The 17,584-nt window shown below is 34.2% G+C and overlaps 1 protein-coding gene and 1 pseudogene across 2 annotated transcripts in view; one reads left to right on the top strand and one right to left on the bottom strand.

Annotated features, from left to right (window-relative positions):
* The window catches only part of CDH8 (cadherin 8), a 347,818-nt gene that overhangs the window by 84,815 nt on the left and 245,419 nt on the right, over window positions 1–17,584 (bottom strand). The gene's annotated exons all lie outside the window — the stretch shown is intronic.
* LOC143659539 (small ribosomal subunit protein uS17 pseudogene) lies at window positions 8,910–9,460 on the top strand (annotated as a pseudogene).

The raw sequence follows: 17,584 nt of genomic DNA on the forward strand, positions 1-17,584 counted from the left end.
GTTCAAGTCTAAGGATGGAGTTTGTGCTACAAGGCAATTGGGAAGAGCATAAACTAAACTGTTGTTCAACTAGCTTGCCAGAGAGAACTAGGAAGAGATGGATTGAAAGAGCCATCCTGGGGTCAGAGCAAATGTCAAACACTGATCTTGGAACCTTCCCTTCAAAGGAGCCCATATTTTATTGGAGCAATCTATGGAGCAATTTATGCCCCAGAGTACTGTTGATATACTAGGAGAATCAATTGGCAATTGTGGTGCTTAACATTTGGGTGCAGTCATGGAAACAGAGTGAGACAGAACACTGCCAAAACCATTGTACTTCCAGGCAGAATGGGGACAGAGCCAAAGTTGTGCCACCTGAAGAACAACATCAGAGGGTTCATACTGTTTGGGGAAAATGGACTTCACTAAAATAATCCAGCCAGTTACTAGCAAAATAAATGAGCAAATTCCTAAAAGCTCCAGAATTCCTATAATATACTGTCTATATTATACAGTTTCCAACAAAGAAATTATGAATTATGCAAGAAATAGGAAACTATGACTAATACACCACACAAAGAAGGCAACAGAAACAGCCTATGAGAATGTCCAAGTATCAGATTAAACAGACAAAGCTTTAAAGTAACCATTACAAATATATTTTAAGAAGAAAAAGCAACCATGGTTACAGAAGTAAAGGAGGATATGATGTCATGTCAAGCAGAGTGGTTCAATAAAGAGGTGGAAATCATTAAGAAGAAGAAAGAAAATTCTGTAGTGCAGAAAAACAATATGTGAAATGAAAACCTTAGGGTATTCAAAAGTAGATTTGAAGTAGCAGAAAAAAGAATTAGTGATTTTTTTTTTGCATAGGCAGGCACCGGGAATTGAACCTGGGTCTCTGGCATGGCAGGTGAGAACTCTGCTTGCTAAGCCACCGTGGACAGCCCAAGAACTAGTGAATTTGAAAACAGAATAATAAGGAAAAAGAAACAGAGCAAAAGAGAAATGTGAGATAGAATTGACTGCACCAATATGTCCACAATGAGTTTAATAGAAGGATAGAGTGAGAGGAGCAGGAAAAAAATATTGAAGAAGCAATGACTGAATATTCTCCAAAATTATTGAAATCATGACTCTACACATCCAGTTAACAAATGCCAAGTGAGATAAGCACAAAGAAATTCACAAACACATATACATTACAGTAAAAATGCTGAAAGTCAAAGACAAGGAGAAAATCTTGAAAGCAGTAAGAGATAAGACTATTACTTACAAGGAAACCATGATAAGAATAAAAGCTGTCTTCTCATCAGAAACAATGGAGATCAGAAGACAGTGCAATAATATATAATAAAAGAATTGTTAAAGAAATTGAAATGATACCTAAGAAAATGTTCACATAATGAAAAATGGCTAGTAAATAACAAAGGAACAAAATCTGTGATGTATAGAAAACAAAAATTAAAATAACATATAAATCCAACTATAGCGATAATAACTTTAATTATGAATGGAATAAACAGTCTAATCAAAAAGCAGAGGCTGTCAGAATGGATAAAAATGGAAGCTTTATCTACATGCTGTCTCTGGGAAGACATAGTTTGGATTAATGATACAAATATATTGAAAGAAAGTGGAAGAAAAAAGACATGTCATGCAAACATCAACTATAAGAAAGTTATAGTGGCTATAACATCAGGCAAAGTATACTTTAAAACAAATGATATTGGCAGAGAAAGAGATGTTTTATAATGATAAAAGGGTCAATCAATCAGGATAAACAAACAGAAATATATATGCACCTTATAATAGAACATCAAAATACAAAACTCAAAAGAGAATTGAAGGGAGAGATAAGAGAATTTCAACAATATTAATTAGACACTTAAATATCATACTTTAAATAAGGGATAGAATAATTAGGTAAATTTTAACAAGAAAATAGAAGATTTGAGCAAAATTATAAAACAACTATTTCTAACAGACATCTGTAGAACATTCCACCAGACTACAGTAGAATATACATTTTCTCAAGGGCACATGGGACTTTCTCCAGGACTGATCATATGGTAGGCCACAAAACAAACTTCAATAAGTGGAAAAGGATAGAAATATGACCAAACATATTCTACAAACACAAAAGAATGAAATAGAAATCAATAACAGAAAGAAATTCGGGAAACTCACATACACATGGAAATTAAGCACACACCAGATAAACATTAGGTCAAAGAAGAAATTGAAAAAGAAAATTAGAAAACATTTTGAGATGAATGAAAATTAAGATAAAACATGCCAAAAACCTATGGGATGCAACTAAAGGAGTGCTTAGGGAGAAACTTAGAATTAAAAGTTGCTATATTTAAAAAGAACAAAGATAAGCAATCATTAACATTGCTTTACACGAAAATTGTAAAAGTAGAGCAAACCATACTTAAAAGCAAGCAGAGGAAGGAAATTTAATAAAGAATGGAGCAGAAAATAATGAAATAGAGAAAATTAATGAACTCAAAAGTTAATTTTGTGAGAAAACTGAGAACATAATTGACAAAACTTTAGCAAAACCAACCAAGGTAAAGAAAGAAGTCTTAAATTACTAGTTTCAGGAATGAAAGAAGGGATGCTACTATGGCTCTTTTAAAAAATATAATTGTATTCTAATAAATTAGATAACTTACATGAACTGGATAAATTTCTATAAAGGTATGAATTACCAAAACTCACTCAAGAAGAAAAGGACAATTTGGAGAGACTTTTAACAACCAAAGAAGTTGAATTGGTCATGAACAATATTCCAGAAGACCAGTAAGAGTCTTTTTCTCTATTCTAAAGAGTATGGACTATATTATGTTATCACCTAAGAGTCATTTCAAGATTTCTTGATCAGATTTATGATTTTAATTTAGCATAAAAGCAGATTGGAAGTTATGTTTCCTCTTGTTTTGTTTTCGATGTATACGAATGTTTTTCCTAGTATATGAATGCCCCAGGAATTTACTATGAGTACACCTTGAAACTGCTGAAGTAAGGAGACAGACAATAAAACAAATAAAAATAAACAGAAATCTAATAATCCATGTCCCCAGAACAACACCTAAACGTGTTTTCTCTATCTACATTAGATGAACACACACAATAGAAATTAATACAACATCATAATTCTCAACACTAGTATTCTTCAATACTGAGTATTCACATTTATCTAACTTAATGAAATGATGGCATTTCAAATTTTAAAGATATTATAGCGTAATAAAATTAATTAGATAAGCTTCTAAGGAAATCATTCATATCCTTTGTGACTGGCCCCCAAATGTTTGCGTTTTATCTGATACACAAACATTAAATATAAATATATTATAATTAGAAACTTGATTAGCATTCATTAAATATTAATTTTCTAAGCACAAATGATGTGACAAAGTGGTCTGCAAGGAAAAGCCCATTTCAGATGGTCACGAAAGTCAGGCTGTTTTCATATACAATGGAAGAGAAGGCAAAAATGGCATCTACTATAAACAACTCCTTTATTTCCACCATTTGAGTTGTAGTGTCTTCCTGTCACTTTTCTCTCACATAGCCTCATGAATTGCCCATTAATTTTGCCCTTTAATAATCAGCAGTAACAGAGAATTGCCAAGTCTACGTAACTTGGCAATTTGCTTCTGACTGGTTTCCACAAGCTGCTGTTTTTGCAGGTATCAGTTGAAACAAACAACCTTGCCTTTTCATACTATAAGAGAGAGAAAAAATGATTTGACAAATTTAGATATACCGGTGGGGCTCAATAAATAATTCTTGAGCCTTCTACAAGCAGAACTGTGGAAGCCATGAACAGTAAATTACAGTCATTGGGGGAATGCAAAATGTGAGAATTTATAATTGAATACGGGATGAGAGGAACAGAGGAAGTTTATGAAATAGGAAGATGTGAACTGAATAATGATAGGAAAGATATAAACTTAGGAAAGTTAAAGTAAAACTAATGGATTTTTGAAAGAAGATATTGGAAAAGAATTTCAGTAGCGGGTTTAGGTTCCGTAGTGAATAAAGATGACACTCCTTGAGATTCATTGTCCCCATAAATGGTGTGATGACTTCTAAATCACTAGTGATGTGTTAACAATCTATAATTTATTGGATATCACAGGAAAAATTAGAATATAATTAAGCAATGGAAACTAGCAGGGTGTATATGCCATTGGAGGTTTTTTAAATATATTTTTTCTCTGCAGCATTATTTTTATGTATTACATTTTCTCCATCGTGCAGCCTTATTGACATGCTAGTTCAAACATAACTTTTGACCTCATCAGGCACCTCCCAAGAAATTTCTGCTTTCTAGTGAACACGGAGAAGTATGTACTCCAAGATTTTTAAGAATTTTTGATTCTAGGATTGTGAAAATTCCCACAAGCCAGAGAGTATAAAGAGGAGTCACACTGTTTACACTCTTTAAACACTCCGTTATTCCTGCAGTGTAATTTAGGATTAAACATGAATTTTAATCAGAAGACATTTCAGGATCCAATGAAAAAGCTTACTATTCATAGAGTTTCTATTAACTAAGAAGTAATTCTCTCAATAGAGAAGAAAACATGCTTTTTCTCACTAAACTTTTGTGGATTTTGACATATTTGAAAATGCCCAAAACTCCCTGGAGAAAATGATTGTAAAATGGTGACTTTAGTTCAAAACTTAACTAATACCTGTTTGCTTTCCCTATTTATTGCTAAAGAGCATACTGTCTAGTTAAACCATTTTCAAATTATCTCTAAAAGGGGAGAAAATGTGTAAATCTCTTATCTATTACATTTATCTTACTACACCTGGAAATTGTGGGATCTTACATGACCACTTGACAAATGCTCCACTCCAACTCTTCCCTACATATGTATATTGAACCCTTAATATTTTTTTCTAACTCATAAGAGTTAAGCTTTTGAAACCTATGATGCACAAAATTATTGTTGTAAGAATTTTATTCTATGGGAAAAAGATCTGGTGCCATTGAAACGACATCCAATTTTACGAATCTCTTAGTTTTCATTTTTTAAATTTAAAACCTTAAATTTAAGACAATTCACCTTTTAAATGCAATATTAGTGACAGTTTTTAAATTAAAAGTTAGTACTAGTGTTCATGTAACTCACGCTTTTTGTTATTTTAATGCATGTTATATACTACTGTTTACTTTTCATTTTCAACCTTAAGTACAATTTTTCCTCCGTTATCTATACTGTGCATTTAAATGGCATCTTTTCCACTATGCTTTGTTTTTGTTGCGTGCATGTGTAAATGTATGCGTAGTTTTTGATTACTAGTTTTCTCTGGTTTTGGGTCTGCTTCTTCATCCTAAACTATATTGCTTTTGCTGTTAGGCAAAGTCTCATCTTTCTCTATCCTGCAACAAGTGAGGAAATAAAATTCCATAATGAGCTCCTTACTCCTTATACCTTCTCCAGTAACCCAAGTATTCTTTGCAAAAAAAAAATTCTAGTTCTAAAGTGATCCAAATTACATTATGTTTCTATTACCATTATTCAGTGCTTTTCTTCCCTCTAATTATTTCAAATAGGATTTATTCAATGTTATTGGAACTGAATTTCTTGAGGTTACTTTACAATAAAATTCTGTTTAAGTTCTTACATATTAGAATTTTAATTATAGAAACTCACAGTTTTTAAGGGATTGCTGTATAAACTTACCTAATGTTCAATTTAAATACTCATCCAATACCACCCTACAGGAGCCATTATGCCTCCTAACTATACACATGCACACACATGTGCACATACACGTGCGCACACACGTGCGCACACACTTTGGCAGGGAAGAAAACCAATACCGTAAACTGCCCAGTATGTATTGTGTGGCTTCTTCTAGACTTGTTCGGCTACTGAGAAGAGCGTTTCTTTTCAAACAGAAGCATCATTTCAGGGTATACAAGAGTTGAACATTCTCCATGAGTTATATGCCATTGTATATGGTAAAGAAATACCAAATTTTGAACATCCAATGAGTATCGAGAAGGGTGTTATTCAGACTTTTGAGCTCTAGCCAGCAGGCCCATATTTTCTCAAAGTCAGGAAACAGTAGAGCTGAAATATGAGTCTAGGGCAGTGTGGCCAATAAATAAAGAAACAAACAGAAACAAACTGAACTAAACATTCACTACTCACAGTCTCTCTTTGCATACCAATTGCCAAATATAATCCTAAACTAACATTTTAATATGAATTACTCTCCCATCCAATGCAAATGTATAATTTGCAATATATAACATAAAAATATATCAGCAATTTATAACAAAAAAAGAAATAGTAGATGATTCTGTTAACATGGCAATTTCTATCAGCAAATTCATATTTAGAACTATGAGACATATTTTTAAATTTCTTGGTTCGCTCCCTTAAATTTTTTATAGGGGTCCACTTTTTTAACTAAAGTAAAACATGTAAGCAACAATGTGTATAAATCACATGAATTTATTTCGGTAGAATTTTATAAAAGGAACATACCCATGTAACCACTACCCTGATCAAGATATCCAGCATGACCAGCAACCCCAAAGCTTCCCATATACTAGTCCTAGGCATTAAGGCCACCTCAAGGTAAACTCCATCCTGTTCTCTAACACCATACTAGTTCACCTTCTTCAGAACTTTGCAAAAACAGAATGCATATAGAGTAAAACTTCTGCATCTGCCTTCTTTAGCTCAATATATTGGTGAAATCCATTCATATGGTTACTATGGAAAAAATACTTTTGTGATTATATTACAATTTGTTTGATTATTTATGTATTCTTTTATTGGTGGATATTTGGGTTATGTCAGCTTTGAGCAATTATGAAGAGTAGTACTGTAATTCCTGAGTGCAAGTCTTTTTCTGCTTAAATATATTTGTAATTAGGAAAACAATGCAAGGTCATAAGATATGCGTATATTCAGCTTTACTGTATATTTACAAACATTCTTCCCCTGTGTATATACCAGTTTGTACTTTGGCCAGCAATGTGTGGGAGTTCAAGCTGCTCCACACCCTTACAACACTTGGTAAAGCTGGATATTTATTTATTCATTTTTAATTGTAGTTAATTGTTAGTTTGCAAGCTGCTGGAATGCGATATACCAGAACTGGAATAGCTTTTAGAAAGGAGAATTTAATAAGGTACAAGTTTAAAGTTCTAAGCCCATAAAAATACCCAAACTAAGGTATCAAGGGAGAGATACCTTAATTCAAGAAAGGCCAATTGTTTTGGAACAGCTGGGAATTCATGGGGCTGGCACCTGCTGATCCCTTGCTCTTGGACTCTGGTGCTCCCAGTTCTGCTCTGACGATTCTATTGGCTCTGTCGTTCCCAAGACTTCTGTCATTTCTGCCTCTCTCCAAAATGTTTCCTCTTTTAAAGGATTCCAGTAAACTAATCAAGACCCACGTGAAATGAGTGGAGTCACACCTCCATCTAATCAAAAGATCACACTAACAATTGGCTGCATCACATTTCCCTGGAGATAATGAAATCAAAAGTTTCCAACCACCATATTGAATCAGGATTAAAAGAAACGGCTACCCCTATGAGATTGAATCAGGAGTAAAACATAGCTTTTCTGGGATACTTTCAAAATGGCACAGTCGTCATGGAGGTAATAGTCATTCTCTACCAATTAGGGCTTATTTTGTAATATCCTGAAGAATTATGATGTGGAGGTCCTATAGGTCATTTGGATATCTTATTTTCTGATGTACTTTTTCCAGTTTTTGCTAGTTTTTTAATTGGGCTGTCTACATCTGCCTTATGAATGTACATATTAGATATTTTCAAATGATTTCTATTGTTAAATATAACATACATACAAAGAATAGAAAGAAAAAACAATGATTTTCAAAGTACACATCAACAAGTAGATACAGAATGAATTTCAGTGTGTGTTATGGGTTACCATTCCACGACTACAGATTTTTCCTTCTAGCTGGTTCAAAGCATCATAAACTAGAAGAAATATTTTTTTCTTTTTTTGTAAAAAATAACATATATGCAAGAAAAGCAATAAATTTCAAAGCACATCACAACAATTAGTTGTAGAACAGATTTTAGAGTTTGATATGGGTTACAATTCCATCATTTTAAGTTTTTACTTCTAGCTACTCTAAGATACTGGAGACTAAAAGAAAGATCAATATAATGATTCAACAATCATTTTCATTAGTTAAACCCTACCTTCTCTGCATAACTCCACCACCACTTTTGATCTTTCCCCCTCTTTAGGGGTTTTTGCACTATGCCCATTCTAACATTTTCTTATTGGAAGGGGTTATCAATAATATGGGATAGAGGGAGGGAACTATCTGATGCTCTGGAGAAGCTGGCCCCACAGCATTTCAGGACTTATCTGCTCCAGGGACCCATCTGGAGGTTGTAGTTTTCTGAAATGTTACCCTAGTGCATGGAACCTTTGTAGAATCTTATATAATGCTTTAGGTGTTCTTAAGGATTGGCAGGAATGGCTTTGGTTGAGGTTTGGCAAATTACGGTAGGTAGCAATGCTTAACTGAAGCTTGCTTAAGAGTGACCTCCAGAGTAGCCTCTCGAATCTATTTGAACTCTCTCAGTCGCAAATACCTTATTTGTTACACATCTTTTCCCCCTTTTTGACAGGTTGGTATTTTTGATCACACAGTGCCAGGTGTCATCTCCCATGCTGCCAAGGGAGACTTTCACCCTAGGATGTCATGGCCTACACAGAAAGGAGGGCAATGATTTCATTTTCAGAGTTGGGTTTAGAGAGAGAGAGAAAGGCCACCTCTGAGCAACAAAAGGAGTACCCTGGAAGTAATTCTTAGTCACAGCTATAGGTAGGCTAAACTTCTTAGCTGCCTACATAAACTTCACAAGAACAGGCGTCAAGATCAAGTGCTTCTCTTTTTTTCAAGCGGCCGGGAAGATGGCGGACATTCAGACCGAGCGTGCCTACCAAAAGCAGCCAACTATCTTCCAAAACAAGAAGAGGGTCCTGCTTGGAGAAACTAGCAAAGAGAAGCTCCTGCGTTACTTCAAGAACATTGGTCTGGGTTTCAAGACACCCAAGGAGGCTATCGAGGGAAGCTACATCGACAAGAAATGTCCCTTCACAGGCAACGTCTCTATCCGAGGGCGAATCTTGTCTGGCGTGGTGACGAAGATGAAGATGCAGAGGACCATCGTCATCCGCCGGGACTACCTCCACTACATCCGCAAGTACAACTGATTCGAGAAGCGCCATAAGAACATGTCCGTGCACCTGTCCCCCTGCTTCAGGGACGTCCAGATCGGCGACATTGTCACCGTGGGTGAGTGCCGGCCCCTGAGCAAGACCGTACGCTTCAACGTGCTCAAGGTCACCAAGGCTGCCGGCACCAAGAAGCAGTTCCAGAAGTTTTGAGCCTGGATGCTGCCCAGCCCCAGCTCAAGAGAAATAAAGTTATTTTCCCACCCCCCCCCCCCAAAAAAAAAAAAAAAGATCAAGTGCTTGTGCGATTGATTTGGGTTACCCTAATGCTTGACACAGTATCTGAGGTTTCACCAGTAGTAAAGTTTAATAGTTTCATATCTCTTCTCCTATCCACCAAGGGACTTTGCCAATACTTTTTGATTATCTGCTTGATATGCTCTGAGATTTATCCAGGCACTAACATAAAGCTATACTGGATTCAAGGCCCTCATTCTCAATTTGGGCTCCCTGTGTTTGGATTCTTTAAATGATCTATCCAGACAGGTTGAATTAGTGCTACAGAAAATTTAGGTTCTGGACAAAATAAACTTTTCTTCCTTTGATCTCAAAGAGTAACTGAGGTTCTAAAATATAGACAATGTCTTCCTTACCCCCGTATTCCGAATTCCTTAATTCTGACCAGATCAGCTTCATTCTTAACTCTAAATACCAGGTTATACTTATATAAAACAGCCTCTCAAAATCAAGAAATAACAATGACCTTTTCAGGGAAAATGTGACTGCTATAAGAGCTTACAATCTAAGCCCCTGTTTTCTTATAAGTATTTTGTAAATGAGACCAAACAAAAATTACTCTCTTATTTCTGGCTTATTTTGCCTCACCAAATGTTCCACAGGTTCATTGACAATTTTGCATGCCTCATGACTTCGTTTCTTTTTGTAGTAGCACAATATTCAATCATACGTATACATCATTGTTCGCCAATCTCCTTCTCAGTCAGTGCATCCTTCTGCCGCCTCCATTCATTAGGCATTATGTATAATGTTCAAAGTCAACAGTCTATCAACATTCTTGATTTTAGATACCAAGAGAAAGATAACCAATAAACACATCTTCACCAAACAGAAAATCTAAACCTCCCCTTAGCCTTAGCTCTGGTTCCTCTCCTCATTATTAACCACTGGTATTGCTGTGACATTGTTGATGCTTTCCTGTTAAACATATTCCATAGCATGTAATAGCAGTTTTTCCCCTATACCCTGAACTTATACACTGTTTGTACAAGATTCATACCTGTGAAGTAGTTTATGTAAGAATTTATTTATATTTCTAGTGTTAATCAGTGGGACACATAGGTCTAAAAACTCCTTTCAATCGTGCTCACCTTCAATATAGTAATATTAGTTATAGACCGACTAGTGAACCACCTTCACTTCTATCTATTCCATTACATTTAAGTTCAACCTCATTAGTTAACCATTCACACATCTCTAGCTTCTGTGTATCTCTAGGTCCCTTATATTCTATATTATCAACCTCTGATTTTACTTTTACCACAGTCACAAAAGTGGAGTCATATAGTTTCTATCCCTTTGTGTCTGGCTTATTTGACTCAGTATTATATCCCCAAGGGTCATCCATCTTGTCATGTGCTTCAAGACATCATGTCATCTTACTGCTGCATGATATTCCACTCTATTAATCCACTCGTCTGTTGATGGGTACTTGGATTGTTTCTATCTTTTGGCGATTGTGAATTATGTTGCTATGAATATCGGTGTGCAAATGTCTGTTTGTGTCACTGCTTTCAGCTCTGCTAGGTATTTACCAAGTAGTGTTATTGCTGGGTTATAGGGCAAGTTGACATTTAGTTTCCTAAGGAATGTAATATTCTTGCTAGGATTTATATTAAAATCATGCTGGTTTCATGACCTGAGGGAGAAAATGCTCCCTCTTTCTGAGTTTTCTCTGATAAAGTTTATGTCTGTGAGTTCATCTGGACATGAAGACTTACGTGTTAAAAGTTAGTAATTAAGGATTCAATTCAGTCAACAGAGAAATTAATATACATATTTTTTCTCTTTTTCTTGTATGCAAAGGCTTTTCCAACTTATTCATCTATTTCATATACTTTTTAAAGTCCTACTGGTCATAATGTCCAATTATGTTTTTAGTGTCTGTAGAATCTGTAATGATGTCACCTTTCTCATTCCTGAGATTGGTAATGTGTACTTTATTTTTGTTTTGTCAATATTTTTCATCTTTGCAAATAAACAGCTTTTGGTTGTGTTGATTTCCTCCTTGGTACATCTGCTTCTACTTTGTTATATTCTATATTGCATGTAATTTTACCTTTCTATTACTATATCTATTTTTCAGTTTAATTCATATTCAGCCTTTTTTGAAATAGATACTTAACTGATTTTTGGAATTTCTTCTTCTCTAATAAGTATATTTAATCTAAATTCCCTCGAGGCGTTGTGTTAACTTCATCCCACAAAATGTGCCATGTCATTATTTTTTTGCAATTCATATGAAAATGTTTTGATTTCCTTGTGATTTTATTCAATTTTCTATAGGTTATTTAGAAGTGTTTGGCTTAGTTTCCAACAGTTGCAGATTATTTATTTATCTTTTTGCTGTTGACATCTAGCTTAATTACAGTGTCTTAAAATGTCATTCTCTGCATGGTATGATGAGACCTCCTTTATGACATTTTGGGTAAATGTTTCAAATTTGTTTGGTAAAAATGAGTTTTCTGTAATTTTGGGTGCAGTATTTCATATATGTTCATTAGATAAGTTTGTTAATTATGTCATTTAAATAATTTTTAGTGATTTTTTGTTGTCTTCTTGCTCTATTAATAGAAAGTTATAGGTTAAAAATCCTTATGACAGCCATTGATTTGTCTATTTCTCCCTTTGCTGCTGTCAGTTTTTTTTGCTTTGTATACTATGCAACCACATTATTACATGCCTACAGACTTAGAATTGTCATATATTCCTGCTGAATTTTATCTTTTACCATTAAGAAGATATTTTCTTTTTGATATTTATTTCTATAAGACCTGTACTATATGAACTATATAGGTTTTATGCTCATTTTTGCATGTTTTTTTTTTACCTTACTAAATTTTTTCTGTCACTCTAAGTCTCGTTGATTAATCTATAGTTCTGTTGGAGCTAACTTTATGCTTGAAATATACACTGAATTATTAATTTTAGTAACTGAATTTTTTCAGTTTTAGACTTTCTTTTTTATAGATTCCAGCTTTTTAGTCAAATTATTCATTTCTTCAACTGTTTTCTTGAACACATCAATTATACTTATTCTTAGATTCTTGAATGATAAAGCTTCAATATCTATATCATCTAAGTCTCTTTAAAAACTTGTCCATCTTCTGATTATTGGGGATTTGGTCCTCATTCTTGGCAATATTGATGATTTTTTAAAACTGACTTTTATACATTGGGTGTGAAAAGTTGGGGCAGTTCCATAAAGTGTTAGCTTTTTAATGGAATTTAATTTTCTTCTCATAGGACAGTAGATATAGATGGACCACCTTGATCCCATAAAGACCAGATTTCTGGATTTATGGGAGTTGATTACTTTCTGGATTTCCTTTTTTCCTGGGATCTGTTTTTTCTATGAAACTGCTGAAATATATACTTTTTTTAGATTTTTAGTTTTTTTCATGTGTTCTCCAATAAGTTGCAAAACTCTGTTCTCCTATAAACTTGTTGAATGTTTGAAGGGTAAAAGCCACCCATAATGTCTGATCTTTCTCTTCAATTACATTTTTGTTATAATCTTGATCCCTCAATTTCTGAATACCTTGGAAACCCTGAACTCTCATTTTTGTCTGCTCAGTCCTTTGAGATTATGCCATACTCCAGGTCATTGATTTCCATTTGGTTTCAATGCCCTGTAAGTTGAATCAGTTGCTTCCGTGAATGGAAAACAAATGCTAAATTTAGGAGTCACCTCAGCTTGGGTCTTTATGTACTGACCACCTTCAAATTTGTTTTTTTTTCCTTCCAACTTTTATAGCTGTTTTTGGTTGGGAAAGTTAATCTTATATAAGCTATCATGACCGGCAAAAGCAAAGCACTTAACTCTCACCAGCCCCATCCCCATTTCATTGTGGTATAATATGTTCATTATTTGACTATGCTAACTAAACTATAAATGACCTGGCCATTGTTGAACCATTGGACAAAATGTTATTATGAGATGACCTTAATCCTCTGTGAGTTGAAGGAACATTGTGGTCAGTGCCCAGCAGAAGTCATGGATGATTATTAAGAGTATGTTATCTTTAGTTAATGTTCTGACTACAAGCCTAGACCAGTCTCTTGAGATAGCCCTTCCTTAGTGAACCAAGATATGTTATATGCCAAATTGACTTAAACAAATACATAATTCAAGATAAATGATTAACAGAACTCGTTGAAATTATTACTGTGCAACTGACTACCTTAATGTCAAACCCATGACAATAAAATGGATGATGGTGATTAATTCACAGCTGTTAAAATTAAATGCCTTGGATACATGTGAATGTGACATAGACACATTGTTGCATCTATGCATTACTACTTTTCCAACTACATCTGCATACACAAAACCAAAATATTATGTATTCTTATAATAACATTTACAAATATATATTGAGTAAAATAGGCAAACTTATGAGGAATGAGAAGTGACCTGATTTTTAGTCCTTTCTTTAAAAAAATTAATGTATTTGTAGAAGAAATGCAAAGGGTCTCTATATAAAATTGCACTGCACTGTTCAAAATGCCTTGTAGTCTTTATTATTATTATTCTTTCGGTCATGTCTGAAAATTAGGTGCCAGCTGCACAAAATTCACTCCTAAAATACCCATTCCATTAAAGGAGGGTTAATAAAATGATCTTGGAGCTAGTAAATTTATCATGTAAATTTGCAATGTTGAGCAACAGAGATGCTGACAGGAACACAATGTGGCAAACTTATCTCAAAACATTATGAGAAAGTGAGAGAACATGGGCCGCCATAAGTGTTTTTGATGTTGTTAGGAAGGTAATCCCAAATAATGATGAAAAGTAAAATCTGCAAGAGATTTATTTTTTTCTGGAATTTATGGATAGCTGGAAAAAGCCCTGTGTGCTATCAGAAATACCTTAATTTCTAAAAAACCTAGTTAAAGATAAAAATGAAAGGTGATTTTTTTCCTTGACACAAAAGAAAACAGACATGCAGGGAAAATGCACTAAAAGCAAAATTCTAGGCTCCACTTTTAGCATCTGCATTTTTGTGGTTTCAAATAAAGTGTTTATGGGAATTCCCTCATGTCAGGGCCTGGCATGATAGAGGCAAGTCTTGAAATAAAGTTATTTCGACAAAAAAAAAAGAAGCCTAAATTTATCCACATATATTAGCACATACATCTTTAATTTAATTTATACCTACTGGTTGTAAGATACCATAAATAAACCAATAAAACATGTTCTATTATTTCCACACCTAAATAGAGGGGAACCGCTTGTATAGATGAAACCTGTGAACAAAAATCAAATCAGGTAAAGTAAAAGAAAGATCCTGGGAGAAGGTAATCGTCCTTCTAAGAAAGTCTCATTTCCTCACTCAACTTCCTTTCTCTCATGCTCACAAACATACACCGGAATGCAATGGCAAGTTATAGGTATACTGCTTTTCTTTCTTTATTTTTCCTTCCCATAAAACAAACTCCCTCCTTTTTACACTTAATTCTGTCAGTTTCATCCTGAGCATTCTTCCCTAATGCAGAAATGCACTGAGACTGACTCCTCTTTCCTGGCAGTATTTGGGAAACTTTAACAGCCTTCAGCTCATTGCCAACAAGCCTGCCACTGAGGCAGAGCAGTAAATTGGCATCATCTAACACATCTGCAATAACAGCATGGGCAATTTTTCTTGAATTTTTGTGGCTTCTGGAGCATCAATGAACTTTGAACCAAAGGGCCTGGTTTTGAGCCCAGGAACTTTCATTTTTACTTTTTAAAGGTCCCCAGAAACTTAAAAAAGCCTCAATATGATGAAAACCATAATAGGTAACTCCCCTCTTTATTTAATAATCTTCCTCCGTCTGTACCATGAATCTCGTGACGGTTCAGAAGATAGCATTACTGCTTGCTGTATTTTTATACATTTTCTGTGAGGCTTTGACACTGGAAAGAAAGAATCTGTAGAGCTTCCCCTCTGAAAGTAGCAAATTAGGCAATTATCAGTCTGGTAAGCTGGTTTTATGGTTGGGCAAACCCCAATTATAACTGCTAGAATGTACGTTCCATCTGGGGAGAAACTTTGCTTTTTCTTGCTCACTGTTGTAGTCAGCATCTATCACAGTACTCAGCAGACAGTAATTTATATATATTTATTAACTGAATTCATCAGGCTCAGTTTACTTGTCTATGGCATTCTCAAGATAATATCTATTCCCAAGGTTTACTGTGAGGATTAAATGGACTCCAATGTTAAAACACAAAATTGCAGGGTTTTAAAAGAGTTAGGTCTTATTTCTATTCCCTGCTATATTTTGCTCCAAAGCCTCACACTACCTGCTTAATGACTCAACTTCATCTGTGGTCCTGACATCTCAGTGTTTTATTCTACAAACATACTTTTCTTCTTAGCCATTATTCTATGTAACTGAAAACATGTCACGTGAACATTTATTTAAGGAACTTCGTATTTTAACAGGCAAAAAGAGGAGATTTAGTCTTGTTTATATTTTGAGGCATATTTCATTTTGCTCTGAGGAAACACTTTTAACCCAGCTGTTTGAGAAAAATAAAATAATCAGTCTCCCAAGATAGCAGGTTTCTGACCCCTGCAAATTGGCAACAGAGAATATACAGTGATAGGATAAGGGTATAGTGCAGTTAAATGGAGTACCAGATGCTGGATCTGGGTAGGTTTAATATTTGTGCTACTCATTAAATTTAAAAAAATATGACTTTTTAGTCTTACTCATGTTTTGAATACTACATTTAGATTGGTCAGTCAGTATGAACTCAGTGCAACTAAGTTAAGAATTTTTATAATAATATTCCATCTCACCTGTAAATTGCAATTACAGGTCATACATTCACAACATACAAAAAATTTTGTTTTACATGTAAACATTGACTGTAGTTAATCACATGTGCATCCTTTCACTAAATCCCCAATCTCCACTAAATTCCTCAACTTTTGACTGGCGATCATACTGCCCCAGGGATTCTCTACCAAAATAAAACACTCCAAAATAAAAGTTCTATACGTGAGTGCCACTATGTATTTTCTCATCCTGGCATCCATATTCATTTCTAATTTATTGCATGAGAGTAATTCAGAATTTTATAGTTTCATATATTGCCTATCCAAGTGATTTTTCATAACTATATGTGAGTAAAAAGATCCCATAAGTTTTAATTACTTGCATATACATTTCATATATTTTCTTCTCAAGAAATTGTTGGAATTTGCTCAACATTAAAAAGAATTAATTGCCTAATGTATTGAGACAATTAAACAATTTCATAATTTGAATGACAATGAATACAGTTGCAGTAACAGAAAATGAAGGCAAGGGAAGTGAAAGAAAAATAGAAGCTTATGATGATAGATGCTCAGTTTGTGCTTATTAGATGTGAATGTACATTATACAGATGGTGAAACAAAAGTACAGAGAAACAGTCGAACTTCCTTAGCTTAAACAATTATTAAATACTAAAGCAAGGTTTGCAATTCCTGTGTGCCTAATTCTAAAGAACAAAATCTCCTCCAGATTTAGCTTAATATGTAACCACAGAAGTGGAGTTAGGAAGTCTTAGAGAGATTTTTTCCACAGAAGTGTATACGGAGTAAACTAATTTGACACAAATACATTTCTATTAAAAAAAATTCACAATGTTGTACTACTGTGACCTCCATCCATTACCAAAACTTTTCCACCATCACTTAAATGATGTTTTTGAATGTAGTTAAAAAGAGAAATTTTAGACGGTGCATACACTAATAGAATAAAAAAAAACAAAAACCCAACATAAGACTGGAAACGTGAACAGTGAAACTGGATGTAAATTACAGACAATAATCAATAGTACAATTAGAATAATATTCTTTTATCAGTTATAACTAAGGTACCACACTAATACAAATAATTAATAATGAGGAAAACTGCTTGTGAAGAAGGGGATATGGGAACTCTGTTTTCCAACATTTTTCTGCAAGCTTACAACATTTATACTAAAAAAGAAAGAAAGAAAAACAGTTTGCAAGATTAAAAAATGGCTTAAAGGGCTCATGAGACTCATATCTCTAAGATAGCAGACTGTTTTTTAAATCCTATTTCTGAGTCAGCTCAATATGCTAAGA

The sequence above is a fragment of the Tamandua tetradactyla genome, chromosome 16 (genome assembly GCF_023851605.1).
Source record: "Tamandua tetradactyla isolate mTamTet1 chromosome 16, mTamTet1.pri, whole genome shotgun sequence".
Taxonomy (NCBI): Eukaryota; Metazoa; Chordata; class Mammalia; order Pilosa; family Myrmecophagidae; genus Tamandua; species Tamandua tetradactyla.